Here is a 24,750-nt window from a genome sequence, read left to right as displayed (position 1 = left end):
CTGCCATCCAGTGGAGACCTATACCCCCTAGCACGGGCACCATCAAATTTCCCCCTCTTCTTCCACTCTTCTATGGGATGGGCTTCCCCTGTACTAACTGCTCAGCTCTCCACCGACCTCAGTTCTCTTCAAAATTCAGGGCCTGCCTGAAAGACACATTAGCCTTTTTGTGCATCTGGGTTTTCTCAGATTTCAGGGTGCTGTGTACATGCCACCTTTCAGAAAGGACCTTGCTGACCAAGCACACAGACACACAGGAGTGTGTCCCGTAGCATTCTCTGCTCTTAAAGCCCTGAGTGCTATGCAGTTTGCAATTTCCTACTTTGCTGTTAGTTGCTTATCTCCCCTGCTTATCAGTTAGTCCAAGAAAGAAGATATCACTCCTTCTCATTCGAAATCCCAGGCCCTCAATATATTTCTTGAAGAAATGAAAGGACATGCTTATGCCTATATTTATCTGATCAGATTTTTCTAGCAAAATCATAAACAAAATTACTTTTATCCCTCATATTCAAGGAAGAATTTTGCTTCCTTGACATACTTTTAGTCCATCAACCCTGCTTTAAAGTTACAAGACTGATTAATATTTAAATGTTAATACTTAATAACATTCAAATGTCAGTATTTAAATGTAAATTTAAAAAAATTTTTTGAATTTTGCATGCAGCTTTGTTACCATATTTACAACATTTATTTATACCCAAATCCATATGTTCAAACTGTTTCAATGTTCAACTTCCACCTCTTCTATGAGATTTTAATTCTTTGTTTTCATGCTTTTTCTATTTTCGTGTTTCTCTCACTCTGCTGGAATAAACCTTCAAAGTTTTTTTTTTAACCCCTCAGGAACTGTATGGAAGTGGTGGATTTTCTGAGACTTGGTAATGCTACTTTTCCTCATGACCCACAGATTGTGTAAATTTTACACTCTCTCTTCTCCATGTATTCCTCCCAAGGCTCATAGACACTCTACAGCAACCCCAACATTGGCTGGCACAGAGTTTTTAGTTTCTTTCTTGTTAAAATTCAAAAAAATTGCTATGGTTTCTGGTTGTTCTTTGGGCATTAATATTATTTGACAAAAGGAAGACTATCATAAATGTGGATTAAAATCTTCGGCAATTGCAGCAACATGGACAGACCTAGAGATTATCATACTAAGTAAGGTAAGGCATGAAAAGAAATGCAAATGCCATATGATATCACTTGTATGTGGAATCTAAAAAAAAATGATACAAATGAACTTATATACAAGACGGAAATAGACCCACAAACATAGAAAACAAATTTATGGGAACTAAAGGGGAAAAGGGTGGGGAGGGATAAATTAGGAGTTTGGGATGAATATATACACAACTGCTGCTGCTGCTGCTAAGTCACTTCAGGGGTGTCCGACTGTGCGACCCCATAGATGGCAGCCCATCAGGCTCCACCGTCTCTGGGATTCTCCAGGCAAGAACACTGGAGTGGGTTGCCATTTCCTTCTCCAAGGCATGAAAGTGAAAAGTGAAGGTGAAGTCCCTCAGTCGTGTCGGACTCTTAGTGACCCCATGGACTGCAGCCCACCAGGCTCCTCCGTCCACGGGATTTTCCAGGCAAGAGTACTGGAGTGGGGTGCCATTGCCTTCTCCGATATACACACTACTATATATAAAATAGATAAGCAACAAAGACCTATTGTATAGCACAGGGAACTCTGTACTTTGTAACAAACTAAATGGGAAAAGAATTTGAAAAAGAATTAGATACATGTATATGTGTAACTGAATCACTTTGCCTGTACACTTGAAACTAACACAATATTGTAAATCAACTATACTCCAATATAAAAAAGATAGAATTAATATAAAATGAAACTAAACAAATAGTGGGTTTTTTGTTCATTTTTGTTTTGCTTAGGAAACATTTTTCTTCTATAATACCAATAATTATTATTTTAACTGGCATGGGAGGAACAGGTATTATTAAGTTTTAATTTTAAGGAGTTAATTTTTTAACTTATTTTTATAGGGCTTCCTTGGTAGTTCAGCTGGTAAAGAATCTACCTATAATGCAGGAGACCCCGGTTCAATTCCTGGGTCGTGAAGATCCCCTGGAGAAGAGAAGAGAGGCTACCCACTCCAGTATTCTTGGGCTTCCCTGATGGCTCAGATGGTAAAGAATCTGCCTGCAATGCGGGAGACCTGGGTTGGATCTCCAGATTAGGAAGATCACCTGGAGGAGGGCATGGCAACCCACTCCAGTATTCTTGCCTGGAGAATCCCTGTGGACAGAGGAGCCTGATGGGCTGCAGTCCATGGGGCTGCAAAGAATCAGACATGACTGAGTGACTAAGCATGCACGCATGAGTAAAGTATTAGCAGTTAAATTTTCCTATGTAAATTCATCCCAAGAGTCAATGCCATGCAACTAAGCTGCTTGCTTAAATATGAGGATGTGGCTGGTTCCACCCTACATGCTTCCCAGGAATCGATTTCACTTTAATTTTTACATCACCCTTGTGAGGCCTGCAGTGTAGACACATAGCATATCTAGTTGTCAAGCTGCTTGGATAATCTTGGAGTCAGGAGATCTCCAAATCTTATTTGTAAGACCCATTTCTCCCAGCTGATGCTGCAGAAGCAAGTAAAATCCTTCTAAAGTGAGCGGTAAAAACAGTGCTGCTACATCACTTACAGCAAAAGAGAGGCAGAATGACTTCAAATTGATGGCATATTTTGAACCCTTTGGAAATCTGTGGTCACAGAACAACTAACCACCCCAAATCTAAGGAGGGTCAGTGCCTGCAAGGGAAGATGTGATGCAGGTATTCACTCCCCTGGGGTCTATTCAACTGGGCCCTGATAAGAAAACTTCAGCTAGTATCATTGACAAATTAATTACCACCAAATGAGGGTGGGTGAGACAGTGTGGAATCCCAAGAGGCCACAGAAATTGGGAGACCAGGGTCTGTCTGTGGGCTCTTTCTCTGTAAAGACTACCAGGCACTCAGAGAAAAGATCAGAAGAAGATCTGAAGTACCTATTGTTATGCAGTGAGCCAGTGGATGAGCAACCATGTGAGGGGGCAAGAAATTCCACCTGAATCCTCCTCCTCCATCAGCACCCTGGAAAAGATCCTTCATTTGTGGGCAGAAGGGCAACAAATGCTTCTTCTTCTAGAGCATTGGTAGGAAGGGAATAGGGAGTCAGGTGCCACTTAATTCAGGGGGTGAGTGTGGTGGTGCAAGAAAACCAGGAGAGCCACACATCTGAGACCCAGGGTCCCAGTGCAAGCCAATGACAGAGGCTTAATCAGAACAACAGAGACTTCAATTCCCTTTCCACTGCTATGATGACAATGTTTAAATGAGAAATGATAGCAAAACGCTCCAGGAAAATGTGTGTTAAGACACTTCGTGAGTCAAAGTTCAAAAGGAAGAGCTTAAACTCTGAATCAGACACTGTTCTGGAAAAAAAGAAAAAATGATTTCCCTTATACAAAAGGAATCTTTACTGGAATTTGAAGCTTGGGTTTCACTGAGAGTAACCACAACAACCCCAAATCTTAAACCAATCCAAATCTAGATTAACTCAAATCCCCACACAAAAGGTGTATCAAATAAAAAAAAATTTACTTGTATCCAGGCATGAAAACAATTGAACATAAGATATTCATCTTTTGGTAAAGTTTTTTGAGGTAATGAAAAGGCAAGAAAATAATACTCAGAAGACATACAAAAATCATCAGAGTCTGATGAATATGGCACAAATGTTGAGACTATCTGAAAGGTAATTTAGTATAATTATGATTAATATATTTAAGGTGGACACTATACAAGATAAGATGAGTTATTTGAGCAGAAAGGTTGAAGCTAAAAAAAAGGAATTAATGGAAATAGTAGAAAAAAAAATAGTAACAGGATAAAGAAAGCCTTTAATGAACCATCCATGCTGAGAAAAGAATTAAAGAACTTGTAGATAGGTCAATAGAAATTTTCCAAACTGAAGGGAGAGAGTAAAAAAATTGGGACAATCAAACTTTCTAAACTACATGCTATTGGAATCCCAGAAGAAGGGAGAGAAAATGGAGAAATAAAAAATATTTTAATTAATAGTAACCAAGAATTTTCCAAAATTAATTACAGACACCAAAACATAGATACAAGAAGCTCAGAGAACCTCAAGAAGGATAAATATCAATGCACATACACACACAAACATGTCTCTGTTCATATTACACTAAAACTACTGAAAACAAAAGAAAAATAAATTATAAAAGGTAGCTGCAGAAGAGAAACACCAAGTGTAAGTAACAAAGTAAAGAATTGGAACAACGTGAAGAATAACAGTGGACCCATCAGCAACAAAGCAAGTTAGAAGGCTATAGAGTGACATCTTTAAAGAGCTGGGAAAAATACCATCAACCCAAAGTTCTATACAGAGTGAAAATACCTTTCAAAAAAGATGAAGAAATAAAGATATGCTCAAAGTAAAGCTGAGAGAATCTACTACCAACATATTCGCACTACAAGAGGAAAAAAGTGATCAAGCAAAAAAAATACGACCACATATTTAAACATGGAATCTATGCAGAAATGAGGACTTCTGTAAATGGAATGACTGAAGGTAAATTAAAAATATGCATATTTTAAAATGTTTAATTGAATAAGAGATAAGTGCCTAAAGCAGGGTTGGGAAACTTTTTTAAAGGGTCACATTTTTGACGGCTTGTGAGTTCTAGGGTATGTGTTGAAATTGTATTTGAACCTTGAACAACAAAGGTTTGAAGTGTGAGCATCTCCTTATAAGCAGATTTTTAAAAAATAGTAATGCTAAAGTATTACATCACCCATATGTTGAATGTATGATTGAATCCGTGGATGCAGAGGAACTGCATATACAGAGGAATGACTATAAATAGATGGATTTTCAACTGCATAGAAGGTCAGTGTCCCTGAGCCTCATGTTGTTCAAGGCTCAGCTAAACTCAGCTCTGCTGCTATACTACATCCATAAAAAATACATAAATGAGTGGGCATGGTTATGTTACAATACAACTTTACCCACAATGAGATCCTTTAGCCTGTAGTGTGTCAGCCCCTGGTCTAAATTAAAGAATAACAATGCAGAATGCATTTATAGCATATGCAAAAGTAAAAAGTAAGACAACAATGAATAGTATGAAGAAATTGGTAATATACTGCTGTAAGGTTCTTATATTATTTGTGGAGCAATATAATATTACTTTAAGGTAGACTGATTAACTAAAAAATAAAGCCTAAGGCAATGTTAAGATTTTAAAGAGGTGTAAATAATAAATTAATAGAGAAGGTAAATTGAAATCTCATAATGCTCTGAATTAACAAGACAGAAGACAGAAAAAGAGGAAAAGAAAAACAAAGAACAGATGGATCAAGTAGAAAATAGCAAACAGGATAGATTATAATCCCCAAACACAAAGAATGATACTAAATGTGAAAAGTCTGAAACCACTAATTAAAATATAGAGATTGTCAGAATAGATATAAAATAAAGACCTAAGTATATGCTGTTTTCTAGAAGTGTACCTCAAAAATAGCTACATAGATAGACAAAAACTAAAAGAATGGAGAAAGATATACAAGTAGTACTGCCTAGAGAAAACACTAAATCAATGAAAGCCAGAGTAGTTATATTAATTTCAAGAATATCAGATTTCATAAAATGAATGATTATTAGTAATATGAAACCCAAATCAGTTCAGTTTAGTCGCTCAGTCATGTCCGACTCTTTGCGACCCCATGGACTGCAGCATGCCAGGCCTCCCTGTCCATCACCAACTCCCGTAGTTCTATACAACCCAAATAGTTCTAAGCTTAATTTAAAAATCAAATTCATAGTTTAAAATCTTCCCAAAGAGAAACACTAGGCCCGGATGATTTCTCTGGGATGAATTCTACCAAATATTTAAAGAAAAATTGATATGAGTTGTATAGAATTCCTCAAGAATAAAACTATTATTAATTACTTCCAAACACTTAATGATGCCAGCATTATCCTAATAACAAAACCGGACAAAGACATTACAAGAAAAAAGTACTGTTGATCAATATCCCTAATGAACATAGATGTGAAATCCTCAAGAAAATGCTAGCAAATAAAGACTAGCAATATATAAAAATAATACCTCACAGCCAAGTGGATTTTATCCCAATATACAAGATCATCACCATTTAAAAAAATCTATCAAAATATTTCACTTTATTAACAGACTAAATAAGAACAGTATTTGATCTTCTTAATAGATATAGTAACAGCATTTGACAAAGTAAACATCTGTAATACTGTCTGACTCCATTTACAGTGTTTGATATTTACTCTTTTCGACTCCATCGTTTCCCCTTTTCCTTCTGATTCACGTCTTCGAAAGCTGATAAAAAAGCCTGTGTGTTCCTCCCATTGGTGTCAGTGAAAAGTCCAAACAACGCAAGCACTGGCCAGTTAAGTGTGAATTCCCACCATAGCCCCATTCCCTAAGCACAACAGAAATCCCAAGCCGCTTAAGGACCTGCTTGGGAGCCTGCTCTGCTCTACCCAGAAGGCCTTCATTATGCAATTAATAAATTTTTCTTACTCTTTTGATATATGTCTGGCATCATCAGAACCAAATTTTGGTTGGGATCTATCACCTTTCTATAGTGTATCCACAATGACATCCATTCATGATAAAAACTCTCAGCTAACTAAGAATAAAAAGGATACTTCTTTAACCAGATAAAAACCACCACTGACAAACAAAGAATAAACAAACAACAACAACAAAACAGCGAGCATCATATTTAAAAGTGAAAGAAAAAAAATGTCCTTTCCCTTAGACTGGGTTCAATGCTTGGATGGCCTCTTTCACCATTCCAGGTCAACATGAATGGAGAAGGAAATGGCAACCCACTCTAGTATTTTTGCCTGGAGGATCTCATGGACAGAGGAGCCTGGTGGGCTGCAGTTCATGGGGTCACACAGAATCGGACATCACTGAGCACACGTAGTCAACGTGAAAAGTTTTACCAAATGTGATAGAACAACAAACAGGGATAAAGATGGAGGAGAGGAATAAAACTATTCCTTTTCATAGGGATATATTCATAGAAAAATCCCAAAGAATCAAGAAAAAATCACCTAAAACTAATAAATGAGCTTCCCAAGTTCACAGTACAAAAAGTCAACCTTAGAAAGTCAGTTGTGTTTCTATATAAAAGCAATGAACGATTGAAATTTGAAATTTAAAAATAAATACCATGTACAATAACACCAATAATAGAATATTTTAATATGAATCTAACAAAATATGTGCAAGATCTGCAATTTGAAAACTACAAAATGTTGATGAAAGCAATCAATGAGGACCTAAACAAAGGGAAAGACATACCATGTTCATGGGTTGGGAAACAATTGTTTAAGATATATCAGTTTTCCAAATTTGAACCATATATTCAGTGAAATTACAAACAAAAATGACAGTAAGTTTTTGGGAAGGATATTAACAAGTTTATTCTAAAGTTTATACAAAAAGCAAAGAAACTAGTTAATTCAATTTGTGGGGGGAGAACATAGACTACTCATACTACTATATTTCAAGCATTACTATAAAATTACAATATTCAAAATAGTGGATATTGGTAAAAGGATGGACATATAGATAAATAAATAGGATAAAGATATGAGATATAGTAGACAAAGATATTAGAAACAAAACCAGACAAATACTGTCACCTGATTCTTAAAAATATAAAGGGCAATTCAATGTAGAAAAGATAGACATCTTACACATGGGTTTTATAAAAATTTCATGTCCATATGCAAAAAACCCACATCTTTCTATTAAATAAAGTTGTTCAGATAGTGAAAATAAAAGCACAGAGTAGGAGAAAAATATTCACTAATCACATCTCTAACAACAGACTTGCATTCAGAATAGAAAGAACTCTCAAAACCCAACAGTAAGAAAACAAACAACTTAATGTTAGTTGACAAAAGTTCTGAAGAGATACTTCGCTAAAGAAGATGTGAGGGTGGCAAGTAAACATATAAACAAATGTGATGTTTACTATCTTTATCCAGTAGTGAAATTGAAATTACAACCAACCCTCCCTATCTGAGAATTCAAGAAGATGGAAAATACTTTGCAATCTGTGGTTGGTTGGTTGAATCTGCCCATGCACAATCAAGCACCAACTGTAAGGGATTTGAGCACGCAGGGATGGTGGTATCTTTGGAGGTCCTGGAACCGAACCCCTGTGAATAACGAGGGATGACTATAAAATCACACACAAAAAGATGGCTATACTTTGTGCTGACAAGGATGGAGAGCAATTGAAACTTATACACATTGTGGGTGAAAATGCAAAAATGATACAGCCACTTTGGGAAAAATGTGACAGGTTTATTAAATTATTTTTATTGAAATTTTCATTGAGATAAACATAGATTCACATGCAGTAGTAATAAATAATAAAGAGATATCCCTCATATGTTTGCAAGAGTTTCCAACATGGTAACATTTTGCAAAACTATAGTATAGTATCACAACTAGGATATTCACCTTCATACAACCCACTGACATTATTTAGATTTCCCATCTTACTTATTCTCATTTGTATGAGTGTGTGTTAAGACTTCAGGGGAATTTTATCACCCCTGTATGTTCTTTATCCATTGCCTTCATCAACACACTAAGAAATTACAACACAACAAAGATGCCTTCTGTTGATCTTTTAAAACCCACTTATTTCCTCACACCCTACTTTCATCTCTAAATTCTGGCAACAACTAACACGTCCTTCATTTCTAAAATGTATCATATTTTAAAAGTTATATAAATGTAACCATATAGTACATAACCTCTGGGGATTTTTTATATTCAGCATAATTTCCTAGAGTTTCTAAATTGTTGCATGTGCTAATAGTCAATTCCTCTTTATTAGCAAGTAGTATTCCATGGTATACTTATATCAACCACAGTTTATTTAACCTGATGAAGGGCATCTGAGCAGATTCTAGTTTTTAGCTGCTGTAAATAAAACTGCTCTTATTATTAGAGGACAGGTTTTTGTGTGAACACTAATTTCCATTTCTCTGAGATAAAAGCTCAATTTCTGGGTCATATGGAAATTGCACGTCTAGTATTCTGAGAAACTGCCAAATGGTGTTTCAGAGTGGCTGTACCATTTATATTCCCACCAGCAAAGTATGAGTGAAGCAGTTTCTCTGCATTCTCAATGGTATTTTGTGGTATCACATTTTTAAATTTTAGACATTCTGATAGTGATATTTCATTGTGGTTTTAATGGGCATTTCTCTGATGGCTGGTGAGGCTGAGCATCTTTTCATGTGCTTCATTGCCATGTCTGTTCATATAGTCTGCCAATTCTCTAATTGGATTTTCTTTTGACTGCTGAGCTTGTATCTTCTAGCTACTAATCTGTTGATAGATATGTGATTTGGAAATGTTTTATCAGTCTGTTGCTTGTATATGCATTCTCTTCAAAGGGGTATTTATCTTGCCCATTTTTTTTTTTTGGCTTAGAACGAGATAGAAACCTTTATTTAAAAACATTCTATTCCTTTAAAAATATATACAGAGTAAAGGGTTTGGATAAGATATGATAAAATCACAGGAAGCAAAGCCAAATTCTGATACAATAAAGGAGAAATTGGTGACACTCAGAAAATCAAAACCAGTAATAGCAGTCACAAGAGGGTCAAAGCAAATAGATATTGGAACAACAAACCACATCAAATTTCCCTCAAGCCCTCTACCTGGTGTTTTTGTTCCATAAGTTAATAGACAGCTCATAAATTTCAAGTTATGCAGAGTCTTATTTCTACCCACCTCACATAATGGTGAAGTCATTTATTTAATATCAGAGAAAGGGATTGTCTCCACTCAGAGAATACAATAGGAGAGCCACTTGCTCAAAGTGACTGAAAATTCTTTGAGGAATAAAATCATCTAACCTAGGAAGCGTTGTTGATATCCAGGCACGTGAAAGTCAGATGTTACCTCAACTCAAACAAAACTGAATTCCTTTCTGTTTGCCAGGAGTGTCCCTGGGATCCTTGGTAGATAGGTAAGCAGCCTTGTAATCCTGCACGGGGCTTTCTTTCAATCCAGAAACCCATGCTTTCTTGTTGTGCATCAACAAATCTGAGGAGTGAACTGTTGACAGGTGGTATTAGGAATGCAGCAAGAGAGAAGAGAAATGGCTGCCAGTGATAATACCTGTGGCCAGTGCTGCTAGGAAGCACTGATCTTGGCTGAAAATGCTAAATTAGGAGTGGCTTTTGAAATCTCCAGCACTCAAGACCATTGGTTTCTCCCTTTATAAGAGAAAGGTTGACACGGTCAGTATCTATTTGGGGGGGAAAAGGAGAGTTGGTGTGAAAGGAGTTCTTATGAGGAAGCCTGCCTCAGTGAAACTTGATTTGGAGCTCCTTCCTCCCAGCAGGCATATGGTACTTCTTGATCCTGTGGGGGTCCCAGTGACCCCTGGGACTCCGTGGCATTTCTTGAGGGACCAGGCCAGCTGGGCTTCTTTCAGTCCCCTTTCCCGTGTGACTCTCTTGAACCTTTCTAAGCTCAACTGCTGCTGAAGCTCTTCTGTTTTCCCCCAGAGAGAGACAGAGAACTTGACCTATGCTGCAGAAGTTCTCCTGTTTTCCCCCAGAGAGAGACAGAGAACTTGACCTTTGCTGCAGAAGTTCTCTCTGATGGATCGGAGTGGATCATGTTCTTAAGTAGTTTGTGAAATTCTTTGCAGAGCTCCTGAGAAATGTCCAGAAGATTCCCCTCATGGATGTGATGCCTCATGGTGCCATTGGTGGGTAATGACTCTGCTTCTGCAGCCACTACAATGGTCAATCCCAAGACAAAAATTTCTGCTTTAGGAAGGTGCTGATAATTCTTTTGCAAAATCTCATTATCCAGGAAGTGATTGTGTCCCTCTTCCACTTGGATTTACTTATTGATGTCACAATGACCCAAGTCACCAATTCTATCCATCACATTGGCAGAGAGAAACCAATCAGCTTCATTTTCAACCTTTTTATGGGACTATGAGAAAGTCACTTTGCATCTTATGACAAAGGAAGTTGTTACTAGGTTTGATGTCCAGGTGCACCATGCCAGAGTTGTGGATGTACTGAAGCCCAAGGGAAATCTATAGAAGGATATCCTGGAGTTTGGGCTCTTGGAAATGATTGCCAGACTGCGTTTTCAGATATAGCAGCCTGCAAGCTCCCACCATTGCAGTATTCATTCTGAATGATCACGTGGTCATCTTGTGCCCATGCAGAGTAGTAAGGTACCATATGGGAGTGATGCCCCAGCACCACGTGGGCATGAACTTCATGCATAGCCAAATTCTCATCTGATAATCCTCCCAGAGTTTTCATGGAGCATTTTATTGCATAAACACATCCATCCAGCCTTTTAATGCACTTGTAGACTGTTCCAAATTCCCCAATCCCATTTTTTTCTACCTCCAAGGAATCTTTTTCATAGTGGGAAGCCATGTCGGTTTCTCATACAACATGCCTCTTGGCAGGGAACTTGTTTTACCTGTCTTCTCTTCTCTGGACCAGCTTCCTCTAGATCACCTTGGCTTTTCCTCCTGCCATTGGATTTAAGGAATTGTTTTCTAGACTCCAGGGTGAAGCGATTAATGTTTACCGGAGCCAGTGAGGTCATTTCACCAATGAAGGGGCCAGGTGTGAGCTTCAGATGCTTAGAGCTTCAGGAGGGGAGCTTCCCTGTTGAAGAAAGCATAGGCTGGCTCACCTGGCCTTTGGGAGTGAAGAGGTTCTCACAGAGTGGTGGCTTGCCCTTGTCTGGTGGGGCTGGTGCTTCAGGATGTGTGAGAGTGTGGCACTGGAGTCGTCACACCCTGATCTGGACTCACGTGGTCTTTTCCCTGAAATATATTGAAGTCACATGCATTACTAAGGGGGAGTTCTGGAGGTATAAGCTTTGCCTCTGAATAGTAAACTCCAGATTCCCCTGGGGTTTGACTTGGCGCCTCCTGTCTCTATTGTGTCTCCGTCTGCCCTTTGTTCTCATGCATCTCTTCACAATAAGTTGTTTATATCTATACAAATTCTTGCTAGGGGTTTTATAGGAATTGGATTAAACATATAGATCAATTTTGGGGAAATTGACATTTTGACTATGTTCAGTTTTTTAACACATAAACGTGATACATGTCTCCATTAATGTAGGTCTTCTCTATATCTTTCAGCAGTGTTTTGTCATTTTAGGCACATAGATAGGACACAGGTTTTGTTATGTGCATACCTAACATTTCATTTTATTTGGAGTGATTGTCAATGTTATTCTGGTTTCTACAATTGTTAGTATATAAAAATCTGATTGATATCTGTGTGTTGAACTTGTAAACTGGGACCTTGTTGAACTAATTCATTCTACGAGTTTTATTAAGAGAATCCTTGGGATTTTTACATAGATAATCAGATCATTTACAAATAGAAATAGTTTTATAGCTTCCTTTTTCTGATTAGTGTGCTTACTTTTTTTTTGCCTTTTTAACAAAATTAATTTTTATTTTATATTGGAGTATAGTTGATTAACAATGCTGTGTTCAGTTCAATTCAGTTCAGTCACTCAGTTGTGTCCAACTGTTTGTGACCCCATGGACTGCAGCACACCAGGCTTCCCTGTCCATCACCAACTCCTGGAGCTTACTCAAACTCATGTCCATCGAGCTGGTGATGCCATCCAACCATCTCATCATCTGTCATCCCCTTCTCCTCATGCCTTCAGTCTTCCCCAGCATCAGGGTCTTTTCCAGTGAGTCAGTTCTTCACATCAGGTGGCCAAAGTATTGGAGTTTCAGCTTCAGCATCAGTCCTTCCAATGAATATTCAGGACTGATTTCCTTTAGGATGGACTGATTGGAATGTTGTGTTAGTTTCAGGTATACAATCAAATGACTCAGTTATACATATACATATATCCATTCTTTTCTCAGGTATATTATTATAGAATATTGAGTAGAGCTCTCTGTGCTATACAGTAGGTCCTTGTTGATTTATTAAATGGCTAGAACTTTCAGTACTGTGTTAATAAGAGTGGTGAGAGTTGGTATTTTTGTCCTGTTCCTAATCCTAGGGGAGTAAAGAAGCATTAAGTATAATATTAGCTATAGTTGTGGGTTTTTTTTTTTTCTGTAAATGCTTTTTATCAAATTCAGACAATTCCTCCCAGTTCTCAATTGCTAAAAAAAAATTCTTAAATCATAAATGAGAGATAGACTTTGTAAAATGTATTTCCTGTGTATCAATTGATAAAATCATATGACTTTCCCCCTTTAACTTGTTGACATGATGGATTGCATCAGTTGATTTCAAATGTTGTACTAAGATTGCATCCTGGAATAAATCTCACTTGGTCATGGTGTATAGTTTGTGTTACACTTCGATAGATCCAGTTGCTAATTTTTTTGAGGATTTTTGCATCTAAATTCATGGGAGATATTGGTCTGTAATTGTCTTTTCTCTTATACTATTTTTGCCTAGCTTCAGAATCAGGGTAATACTGGCCTCAAAAAAAAAATGAGTTGGGAAGCCCTTCCTCTGCTTTTTTCTGATATGGATTGCATAATATTGATTTATTTTTTTAATGCTTTTTTATAACTCTTCAGTGAAACCATATGAACCTGGAGATTTCTTTTTCCAGAGATTCTAAATTGCAGACTCAATCCCTTTAATGATTGTAGATATATTCAGATGACCTATTTCATCTTGCATGAGTTTTTGTAGTTTGGGAATTTTATTTTGGAACTGGTCTATTTCTTCTATGTTGTCAAATTTATGAGTAATTGCACAAACCATCCCACTGTTATCTTTTTAATGACTGCAGACTATGTATTGAATAGTAATATCCTCAGTTTCATTCATAACATTGATGATTTGAATTTTCTCTCTGTATTTTTTTCAGACTTGCTAGAGATTCATCAATTTTATTGACTTTTTTCCCCCAAAGAGCCAGCTACTTGTTTCATTTATTTTTCCCATGTCTGAACAGTCACTGATTTATCTTATCTTTATTAGTCCCTTCATTTTTCTTGCTTTGGATTTATTTTTATCTTATTTTCATAGTTCTTAGGTAGGAACTTAGGTTATTTAATTAGACCTTTCCTAGTTTCTAATGTAAATATTTAGCAGAATACATTTCTCTCTTGATGCTGCTTTGGCTGCAACCCACAAACTTTGATATGATATTTTCAATTTCATTCAGTTCTATGTGTTTTTCAATTTTCTTTCAGATTTCCCTTTTGACCCAAGAATTATTTAGAGTGTTGTTTACTTTCTGCATGTATGGAGATTTTCCTGCTGTCTTTCTACTATTAATTTCTAGTTTGAGACTATTATGGTTCTATAATCACAGTATACTCATATTGAACACACACTTGATACAACTTTGGTTCCTTTGTATCTAGTGAGTCTGATTTTTGGCCCCAGGTTTATCTTGGTGAAACTTCCAACGGAACTTGGGGGGGAAACGTGTGTTCTTTTCTGTCGTTTTGCGGACTGTTCTGTGTGTCAGTTACATCCTGTTTTTTATGTCGTTCAAATCGTGTGTCTCCTTCCTAGTTTCCTAGTCGGAGGGGATGGGTGTTGAAATCTCCAGCTGTAACTGTGGATGAGTCTAGTTCTCCCGGCACCTCCATCAGTTTTTGTCTCGTGTACTGTGAAGCTCTGCGATTGGCTAGTTCACATTCGGGATCACTGTGTCTTTTTGGTGGATTATAAATCCACCAGTTATCATTATGGAACATCCTTCTCTGTCTCTGGCAATTTTCTTTGCTCTGGAGTCTACTTATATATTAACCTACTCAATCTTTCTTTTAAAAAACTATGTTTACATGGCATCTTTCCCCCTCATTTCAACGTACCTATGTCACTGAATTTAAAGTGAGTCTCTTATATAAAATTTGTAGTTGGGCCCTGTTTTTTTTTTTTTTAAGTCCACTCTACCAAACTCTGTCTTTTCATTGGTATATGTAGACCACTTGTATGTAGGGTGTTTATTGATATTATAGATATGAAGACTGCCTTTTAAAAATGTTTTCTGTTTGTTTCCTCTGGTTCCCATTCCCCTGTCTCTTTTCCTGCCTTCCTGTGGATTTTGAACACTTTTTAAGATTCTACCTTGATTTATTTGTAGTGCTTTTGGGTGTAACATTTTATATATTTTTCATTCTAGTTGCTCTGAGTAGGTATTACAATACACATATGTAACTTATGATAGCTACTGATATCAGTATTTTACAACTTAGTGTTATGTGTGGAAACCTCAATTTCAGTTAGGTACTTCGCCCCATTTTTAAAAACCATTGTCTGGGTGTCAGATGCTGTTACAGTTTTTGTTTCAATCATTAAATGTGAGTTATAAAGCTCATTAGGGAAAGAAAAATAATGTCTGTATTTTTACTTTTACCATTATTTACCTTCATTTATCATTTCCTTCTGTTTGATGTACTTGCTTTAGTGAGTGAGTGAAAGTTGCTCAGTCGTGTCGGACTCTTTGCGACCACATGGACTATATGGTCCGTGGAATTGTCTAGGCCATACTGGAGTGGGTAGCCTTTCCCTTCTTCAGGGGATCTTCCCAACCCAGGGATCCAACCCAGGTCTCTCACACTGCAGGCAGATTCTTTACCAGCTGAGCCACAAGGGAAGCCCAAGAATACTGGAGTGGGTAGCTTATCCCTTCTTCAGGGGATCTTCCCAACCCAAGGATCCAACCCAGGTCTCTTGCACTGCAGGCAGATTCTTTACCAGCTGAGCCACAAGGGAAGCCCAAGAGTACTGGAGTGGGTAGCCTATCCCTTCTCCAGCGTATCTTCCCAACCCAGGAATCGAACTGGGGTCTCCTGCATTGCAGGTGGATTCTTTACCAACTGAACTATCAGGGAAGCCTTGATATCAGGGAAGTACTTGCTTTAACCACTCTTTAAGAATAGGTCTGCTAGCATCAAATTCTTGCTTTCCCTCATCTGACAATGTTTTCATTTTTCTGTATTATTGAAGGATATCTTCACTAGATACAGAATTTTTGGTTGACAGATCATTTCTTTCAGCACTTGAGAAATCTTGTGCTACTTCCTTATGCCTCTATGATATGGGTTCCAGTAAGAATTGTGTTGTTATTTGAGTCGGTGCTTTCTTATTGATAATGTATTGTTTCTCTTTGCTTGCTTTCCAGATATTTCTCTTTGGTTTACAAAAATTTCATTATGATGTATCTTAAAATGATTATTTGGGTTTATCTTGTTTGGATTTTCTTAGTCTTTGGGGGCTTTAATTTTGTCATTTTTGCCAAATCAGAGAAATCTTCAGCCATGATTTTATTTAAAAAAATTTATTTTTTAATGTGGACCATTTTTAAAGTCTTTATTTAATTCATTACAATATAGTTTCTGTGTTATGTTTGGGGTTTTTTGGCCATAAGGCATGTGGGATCTTAGCTTCCTGACCAGAGATTGAACCTGCACCCCCTGCATTGGAAAGTGAAATCTTAACCACTGGACTTCCAGGGAAGTTCAAACCATTATTTTTTCCAAATACTCTTTCTGCCCCATTATCTTTCTCTTCTCCTTCTGGGACTTTGATGATATAATTGTTGGATTCTGTGTTATTTTCCCACACATCTCTGAGGCTCTATTCACTTTTTTCCATATATTTTCTCTTTGATGTTCAGATTGGCTGAGGCTTATTGGTACATTTTCAAGTTCATTGATTCTATCCTCTGCAATTTCCGTTCTACTATTGAGCTCATCCAGTGGGTTATTTTTTTCTCTGTCCTGTATTTTTCAAATCTATAATTTTCACTGAGTTATTTTTGTAGCTTTTGTTTCCTTGCTGAAAACTTCAATTTTTTTCATTTGTTTCAAGAGAATTTGTAACTGATTATTGAAATGTTTTAATGACAACTGCTTTAAAAGTCCTTTAAACTAAGTTAAAGAGCTGAATCATCTTGGTGGTGGTGTCAATTAGTTGTCTTTTCTCATTTAAGGTGATTCTTAGTATGACAGGTGACCTTCAACTGTATTCTTACTATTTTCTCATTAGATTAGAAGGCTCTGACCTATTTAAATATTTCGATTTAGCATGCTCTCACCCTTTGCAGATTTAGTGTGGGGTTCTTATTCAAATTTTGTGAGTTGTGGTCCCAATGGCAGTTTAGTGTTCAGAGACTTGCTGCTGCTGCTGCTAAGTCGCTTCAGTCATGTCCGACTCTGTACGACCCCATAGACGGCAGCCCAACAGGCTCCCCCGTCCCTGGGATTCTCCAGGCAAGAACACTGGAGCGGGTTGCCATTTCCTTCTCCAATGCATGAAAGTGAAAAGTGAAAGTGAAGTCACTCAGTCGCGTCCGACTCTTTGAGACCCCATGGACTGTAGCCTACCAGGCTCCTCCGTCCATGGGATTTTCCAAGCGAGAGTACTGGAGTGGGGTGCCATTGCCTTCTCTGGTTCAGAGACTTAGCAGTGCTATTTTTCTGTTTGGTTTATTTGGCCCCCTGAGGATCCTAGTATTGTCAACCACTGCTGCCTGAGGAGCAGAAGAGGTCTCCCCAGGCGGGACACATGGGCATTTTTTTGGCAAGGGAGGGCAGTTCCATGTTTGCATGCCTTATACACTTCCTCGGTGTCTTTGGGTGAGGGAAACAGTCTTCTACTCACAGAGACTAAGAGGTTTCAGGGGCCAGATTGCTTGCTGTGACTGGGGCCTGTTTACTTTTTCTACCTATCTCTGGTCTAGATTGAGGAGAATTGGACAATTTTGTATAAAATTAATCACACACCTACTCTATGACAAAGAGTCCTACTCCTGTGTATTTATCCAAGGGAAATGAAAATGTACATTCACACGAAAGCCTGTAATGCGAATGTCCTTGACATGATGAATAGATAATTAATCTATGAAACATCCATCTAATGGAGTACTTTTCATCAACAAAAAGAAGCAAATTATTCATGCATGCCAAATTATAGATGACTCTTAAAAGCATTTTGCTAAATGAAATAAGAAAGATCCAAAAGATAACCTATTGTGTAATTCGATTATATATAATACTGGAAAAGGTAAAATTATAGAAAGGAAAGGACAGCAGAGGTTGTTTTGCATTGGAAGAGGGTTTATTTAAAAGGGTAGCACAGGGGAGCTTTGGACATAATAAAACTGTTTGATATGAAATGGTTGAGGTGATTCTGTGCTGATTGATACAAGACTGTATTCATTTGTCAAAATTAAAACTCATACTGGCCAGAGATGCTCTGAGGGTGCAAACAAAACCCTTGTGTGCACCAGGACCCAGGGAAAGGAGCAGTTACTCCCACAAGAGACTGAGCCAGACCTGTGTTTGAGTGTCTCCTGTGGAGGCATGGGTCAGCAGTGGCCTGCTGTGGGGATAGGGTATCTGGCTGCAGCGGACCTGGGAGGTGTGGTGTGTGGCTCAATTCTTCAACAGATAAATTGTTTAAAACAGAAGAAAGTAATGAATAAAAGAAGAAGAGATGAACACGTGACTTCCAGATTGAAAGAGAATAGAATATTGGAGACACAGTCAGATGGTAAATCCCCAGTTAGATGAAGAAACGCAAGAAAGTGCCTATTATAAAAGGTCCTATCTGAAGTTATTGATATTTCTCCTGGAAATCTTGATTCCAGCTTGTGCTTCATCCAGTCCGGCATTTTGCATGATGTATTCTGCATTTAAGTTAAATAAGCAAGGTGACAATATACAAACTTTACATACTCCTTTCCCAATTTGAAACCAGTTCGTTGTTCCATGTCCGGTTCTAACTGTAGCTTCTTGACCTGCATACAGGTTTCTCAGGAGGTAGGTAAGTTGGTCTGGTATTCCCATTTCTTGAAGAATTTTCCACTTTGTTGTGATCCACACTGTCAAAGGCTTTAGCATAGTCAGTGACGCAGAAGTAGATGTCTTTCTGGAATTCTCTTGCTTTTTCTATGATCCAATGGATGTTGGAAATTTGATCTCTGGTTCTCCTGCCTTTTTTAAAACCAGCTTGAACATCTGGAAGTTCATGGTTCACATATTGTTGAAACGTAGCTTGGAGAATTTTGAGCATTACTTTGCTAGCATGTGAGATGAGTGCAATTGTGTGGTAGTTTGAACATTCTTTGGCATTGCTTTTCTTAGGGATTGGAATGAAAACTGACCTTTTCTAGTCCTGTGATCACTGCTGAGTTTTCCAAATCTGCTGGTCTGTGGAGTGCAGAATCCTCTGCAGAAGCCCCATCTACTTGTTTCTCCCGGTCCCAGAAACAGTCCTATTCTTCTGTGGTACAGTTACTATAGATTTAGATTTATTAATATGCTTTCTGTGTACAGATCACCAAAATAGAAAATCAGTGTCATAATGTCAGAGAATCACTGAATAATGGATTTTGAATATCTATGAATCATGTAATCTTAAATTTGCTGAGTCATGATATTTGAAGATTATGTTCACTTGAAGGTTTGGATTTGTACTGATGTACTAGGAAAGAACCAATCTGATTCCATATTGGATCTATTCCTTTAGCTCTAACCCTTGTCCTCTGCTGCCCATGCTTAGTCATGCTGGCTCTGCATCTTTTGTAAAAGAATGTTGCCCATAGCCTGAAATATACATGATAACACTTTCTCAGGGCTCTGACCTTTAAGAGTCCATTCATATAGAGATAAAAAGTTGCAGAACAGAGAATAGCATTTGTTTTGTTGGAGGTTTACAGGAACATTGTGACCTGACCTATGTGGACAGCTGGAAGAACAAAGGACTTCCATACCAAGAAGTTGGTAACAACTAACCATGCCTCTCGCTCACCTGGCCTTTAGAAATGTTTTGCTGAAATCATTCAGAGAGTTCAGGGTTTTTCTTGGGCTCAAGTCACCCATTTCCTTGCTTGGCCCTGCAATAAACCTTTTTCTGCTCCAAACTCTGATGTTTTGGTATTTTTTTGGCCTTACTTTGTGTGAGACACAAGAACTTTCCTCTGGTAACACTTGCTGAACATCAGAACCATGACTGTGGAAACCCACAGTCACTCTCACTGAAACCTTAAGCTGTGATTCAAATGTTTCATGACTGCAAACTCACAAATTCCAAGAAATGAGGCATCATGGAATCATAATGTCTTAAAGATGCAGGTAGGAATGCTAGAGCAAGCTGTGAATGCACAAATTGAGAGCATTTGTCTGCCACCCCCAGCAGAAATGCCCCGTTGTTAAAGGAAGTCCCCGAGGGGAACTCAGATATTCAAAGTGGTGAGAAAGAGGGAAATATTGGAGTGGCCGAAAAGTTTATTTAGGTTTTTCTGTAAGATGTTATGGGAAAACCCAAAAGAATTTTTTGGCGAACGCAATACTAATGTCTTACTCTTCATAACCACACAAAGATCATTCACAGCATGTGGTGTTATCCTCATTTGTGCATGCTAAGTCCCTTCAGTCATGTCCAACTCTTTGCGACCCTATAGACTGCAGCCCGCCAGGCCTCTCTATCCATGGGATTCTCCAGGCAAGAATACTGGAGTGGGTTGCCATGCCTTCCTCCAGATCTTCCCAACCCAGGGATCCAACCTGCATCTCTTACATCTCCTACACTGGCAGGCAAATTCTTACCACTAGCAACCTGGGAAGACATCTTCATTTGAGGGGCAAGGAAATTAAAGCCAAGAATGATTTAACATAGAAAAGTCAGCTGATGCTTGCCAGATCCAGGACATTAACTGCTCATGTGTCAGAAGCCTTGATAAACTGCTGTGACAGCCTGGGGTGAAAGTGAGATCGAGGAAGACTCAGCTTCTAACTGGTCAGGGTCCCATTTCAGAAGCCTGCAAAATCTCCCAGGTCGTAATCCACCTGCACCTACTCACCCTCACTCTCTCTCCTGGCAGATGACCAACTAACTCATGAGGTTTGCAAATGGTCCTTTGTTTACCTCTCTGAAGACTCATATACCCACAAATCCTTACTTTTCCCCTGCTCAAATCCCAGTGCCCTTCTGAGAGACAATCAGAATTGAATCACAAATTTGTCTGCACATGAGAAACACCTGCTGATGTTTAAAACCACCAAAAGCCCTGGCCACACCTAGACAAGTAAAACCTTTGTCTCCGAGAGGTGAAACACTGGTGTCAGTATTTTTAAAACTCACCAGATGATTACAATGGAAAGACAAGTTAAGGAACCTAAGGGTTATTCTGTTATTCACACAAAGCAGTGGTTTAAAATAAGAATCAAATAAAAGATATTTAAAAAATAAAACTTTCTGAAGCCAAAGTCCAATCTCAGACCAGTAAGAACAGAAGTTCTGGGGGAAGTCTGGGCATAGATTTTTCTAATCTTCTCAGGCTGATAGAGATGAAATCCTGAAAGCTTAAGGCAGGCGATCTCTTAACTGCATAATCTTCCTGGGTCTTTTCAAACTCAGTTTTAGAGCTTCCCACTCCATGGTTTAACCTTGTGAGTCAACAAATTACCTATTTTTGCTTAACTGGTGACTCTCTATCTTCTGCAAGTTCTGGAGTTGACCAACTATCCGTTTGCTCAGAACCCTCTGTTTTGCCGAAAATTTTCACTTTTGTCTCAGGTTCAAAGGATCTGTTGACAAAATAAGCCACTCATTATATACAAATAAATAATACAAATATTTATTAGAGAACTATAGAGTTTATTTTCAATACACTAACATTAAAAGAAAAGGAAAATAAAAACAGCAAAGGATACATCACCAAATTGGGTTTTGATCAACATCCAGACTTAAACAGTGCTGGTAAGTCCCGTGTCACAGCACATCTAGAGTCTCAATTGGGAAAGTGTCCTAGGTAGCACATCTGCTCCATGGGTAAGACTTCAAAGATTGCTGTTCAGGGTTCCTATTTATAATCCCAGGACAGAGACAATCTGATATTCTCTTCAATCTGTAACCAAATTGCAAGCCTGGTTTCATGTTAATCCTGTTTGTTTTGTCTTGTAAAACTTGGAATGTTGCTAAGCTTGGAGCTTGGATGGCCAGGTCCCCCGCCCAGGGACTCAACAATCTCAAGATTTCTCCCCATTTTATCTATGGTGCTGCAAGTCTTGCACTCACAGCAGGCAGTCACTCACAGTCACACAGTAGTCCAGGCAGGTTAGAAGCAAGGTCAGAGGTCTGCTCTGCTTTGTCTCTGAAGCCTAAACAAGACTATTTAATTTCCCTAACCCCCTCCTCCCCGGTGGCTCAGACAGTAAAGTGTCTGCCTACAATGCGGGGGGACCGGGTTTGATCCCTGGGTCGGGAAGATCCCCCGGGTTGGGAAGATCCCATGGAGAAGGAAGTGGCAACCCACTCAAGTACTCTTGCCTGGAAAAATCCCATGGACAGAGGAGCCTGGTAGGCTACAGTCCATGGGGCCACAAAGAGTCGGACACAACTGACTGACTTCACTAACCCCCTCCTGGTTTTAGCATTGAAAATTGCACTTTCCATGAAATTCTTCAGTCATAGGCAAACCAATATAACTTTGTTACCCCACTTGGAATCAAAGCATCCTGACATTTAACTTCCTGCTGGATTTCTTGGAATGAGCTCTCTTCACCCTCCTAATTAGGGCTCATAAATGAACCACCATCATAATTTATCTCAATCACATGGATCTCTGAGTACAAGCCCCGCATAGATACCGAGATGTCATCCTAGCCTTCACTGGCTCCCAGTCTTGTCACATGACTGCCTCTCACTTCTGTGCCTTACCCAGCACTATCCCTGGACCCTGATTCACTGACACCTCTAAAGCAGAACAACACTCTACCCAACTGTGCCTCTATAAATCACATTAGGACCTCCCCTCCATGTGTGGCTTAAGCTGTTGGAAACTGAAATATGAAGCTCACTTCCAAGATGTCTCTTCTCACACTTGACTGTTTGGGTCTCCTTGGTCAAAGTTGATGGCAACTTTCTAGAAAAGTTAAGAAAGCAAAACTATGATTCATTTGGGCTACTTTTCTTCATGGAACAGATGTGCCAACTCATGTAAATGGGAGAAGAGCTTAAGAATACCTTGAAGAAATCGGAGAACAGTAATCTTAACTGTGGGATAGGTCTTCACAAGAACCCAGGGAAAACGGAACAACTATGCCTCACATCATGGTCAGGAAGCCCAAGTTAGCCACCAGGAAGACCTGAACAGAAGAGTTTCCTAAATCCAGGGCATCTCCAGCCTCAGGTGCAGGAATCCAAGGACCACTCCAAAGCCACTTAACTACCCACTAAACTAGCCCTCCTCTCTGGATCAGCTTCCCTTGGCCTACCAAGGAGCTCATGGTTGTCCAGCCTCCTCCTTTGAATTCCAGAGAAGAAGACTCTTGTATCTTGTTTAGTAGATATCCATATTATCTGCCAGGAAAAAATATTTCCCTAAGCTTTGTTCACCTTAGGCCACTGACTTTTGCAGTGGTTATCTTTAGGTCATTGCAAGTCCCTGGTCAATTATCTGTGAGCTAGGAGGGGGGCCATGGTATGACTACCTACGGCTGGGTTCACAAAAGGGCCTGTGCTCATAGCAGTTTATTAGAGAAGCCATGAGAAACCCTACAACTGTCATATCTAGTAAGAAGATAAAATCTTATTGTTGGATGAATGCTAATGAAATGCAACTCTAGCATCTTATGGGTGAAGGTAAAGTGCTATATATTGAGAAGAGTCAGAAGTGTCTGGGTTTGAACCTCAGTAAGTTTTTACCAGTTGACCTTGTAAAATTTACATCACTTCTTTTGATCTCATCTGTAAAGTAAAAAAGAATACTTGCCTTTTATGTTTGTCACATAAAGACTAATTAACATTGCCTACCTAAGCTCCTGGCAAAACTTAATACTGGTTTCCAGCATGGACTTAGGCACTTCATCCTCCTGCCTTTTGTCCTTAGCCATCACACTCAATGTGACACAGCACAATAAGGGCTCTTCAGTCAGCAATAAGTTCTGCTTTAGATGGAGCACAAGCTGGTTGGATTTGGGCACCCAGTTGTGCTCCATCAATCTCAAGTCTCTTATGTAACCAACGCACATGATCAAAGATCCTATACTTCAAACCTGAATCATCAATCTCAGTGCTAATGGGATATAGAAAAACGTTTTTCCCTGGAAGATCACTAAAAGGTCACAGTCTTGTTTTCCCCAGATAGATTTTCTGTCATATTATATAGTAATGTTCAGTTGGGTGGCAAGATTACTGTCCGCCTGAGAATAACAGTCATCTTTGTAGCTGTTTTACCCAACTCTCAAACTGGTCTGTGAATTTCTCTTGAGATGACTTTTTGATTACTGGCATCTAATTTTTAATTAGTTTTGCTTTTTAGACCACAGACAAACAAAATTAACCCGACCATATTCTTCAGTCTAGGGCACACTTACCATTAGTCTTCCCTGCAAAGTCCATTTTGTGTGACATCATTCATTTTTTATGTTAGTTATTAATTTTCCCCTTCATTCATCATCCCCATTCCTATTCCACTCGCCAGCCTGACCTTCACAATGTACACACACTGTACCTAAAGTTCATTTAAACCATTTTCATGCATTCACTCAAAACTACATGTGATGTATTTCATGTGTATGTGATTAATGCAGTTTTTTTCATTAACCGCACACAAACTGATATATGTAAATCTAATTCTGACTGCTGCTGAGATCTTCCCCTTGCACACACACAACCTCATCTA

The 24,750-nt window shown here is 38.6% G+C and overlaps 1 pseudogene; it reads right to left on the bottom strand.

The window, feature by feature from the left end:
• Window positions 1–10,314: 10,314 nt before the first annotated feature.
• LOC133234006 (wee1-like protein kinase 2) lies at window positions 10,315–23,353 on the bottom strand (annotated as a pseudogene).
• Window positions 23,354–24,750: the final 1,397 nt, after the last annotated feature.

This window comes from Bos javanicus, chromosome 21, assembly GCF_032452875.1.
Source record: "Bos javanicus breed banteng chromosome 21, ARS-OSU_banteng_1.0, whole genome shotgun sequence".
NCBI lineage: Eukaryota > Metazoa > Chordata > Mammalia > Artiodactyla > Bovidae > Bos > Bos javanicus.
Note: the sequence above shows the minus strand (reverse complement) of the source record. Positions and strands in the feature narration are given on the sequence as shown.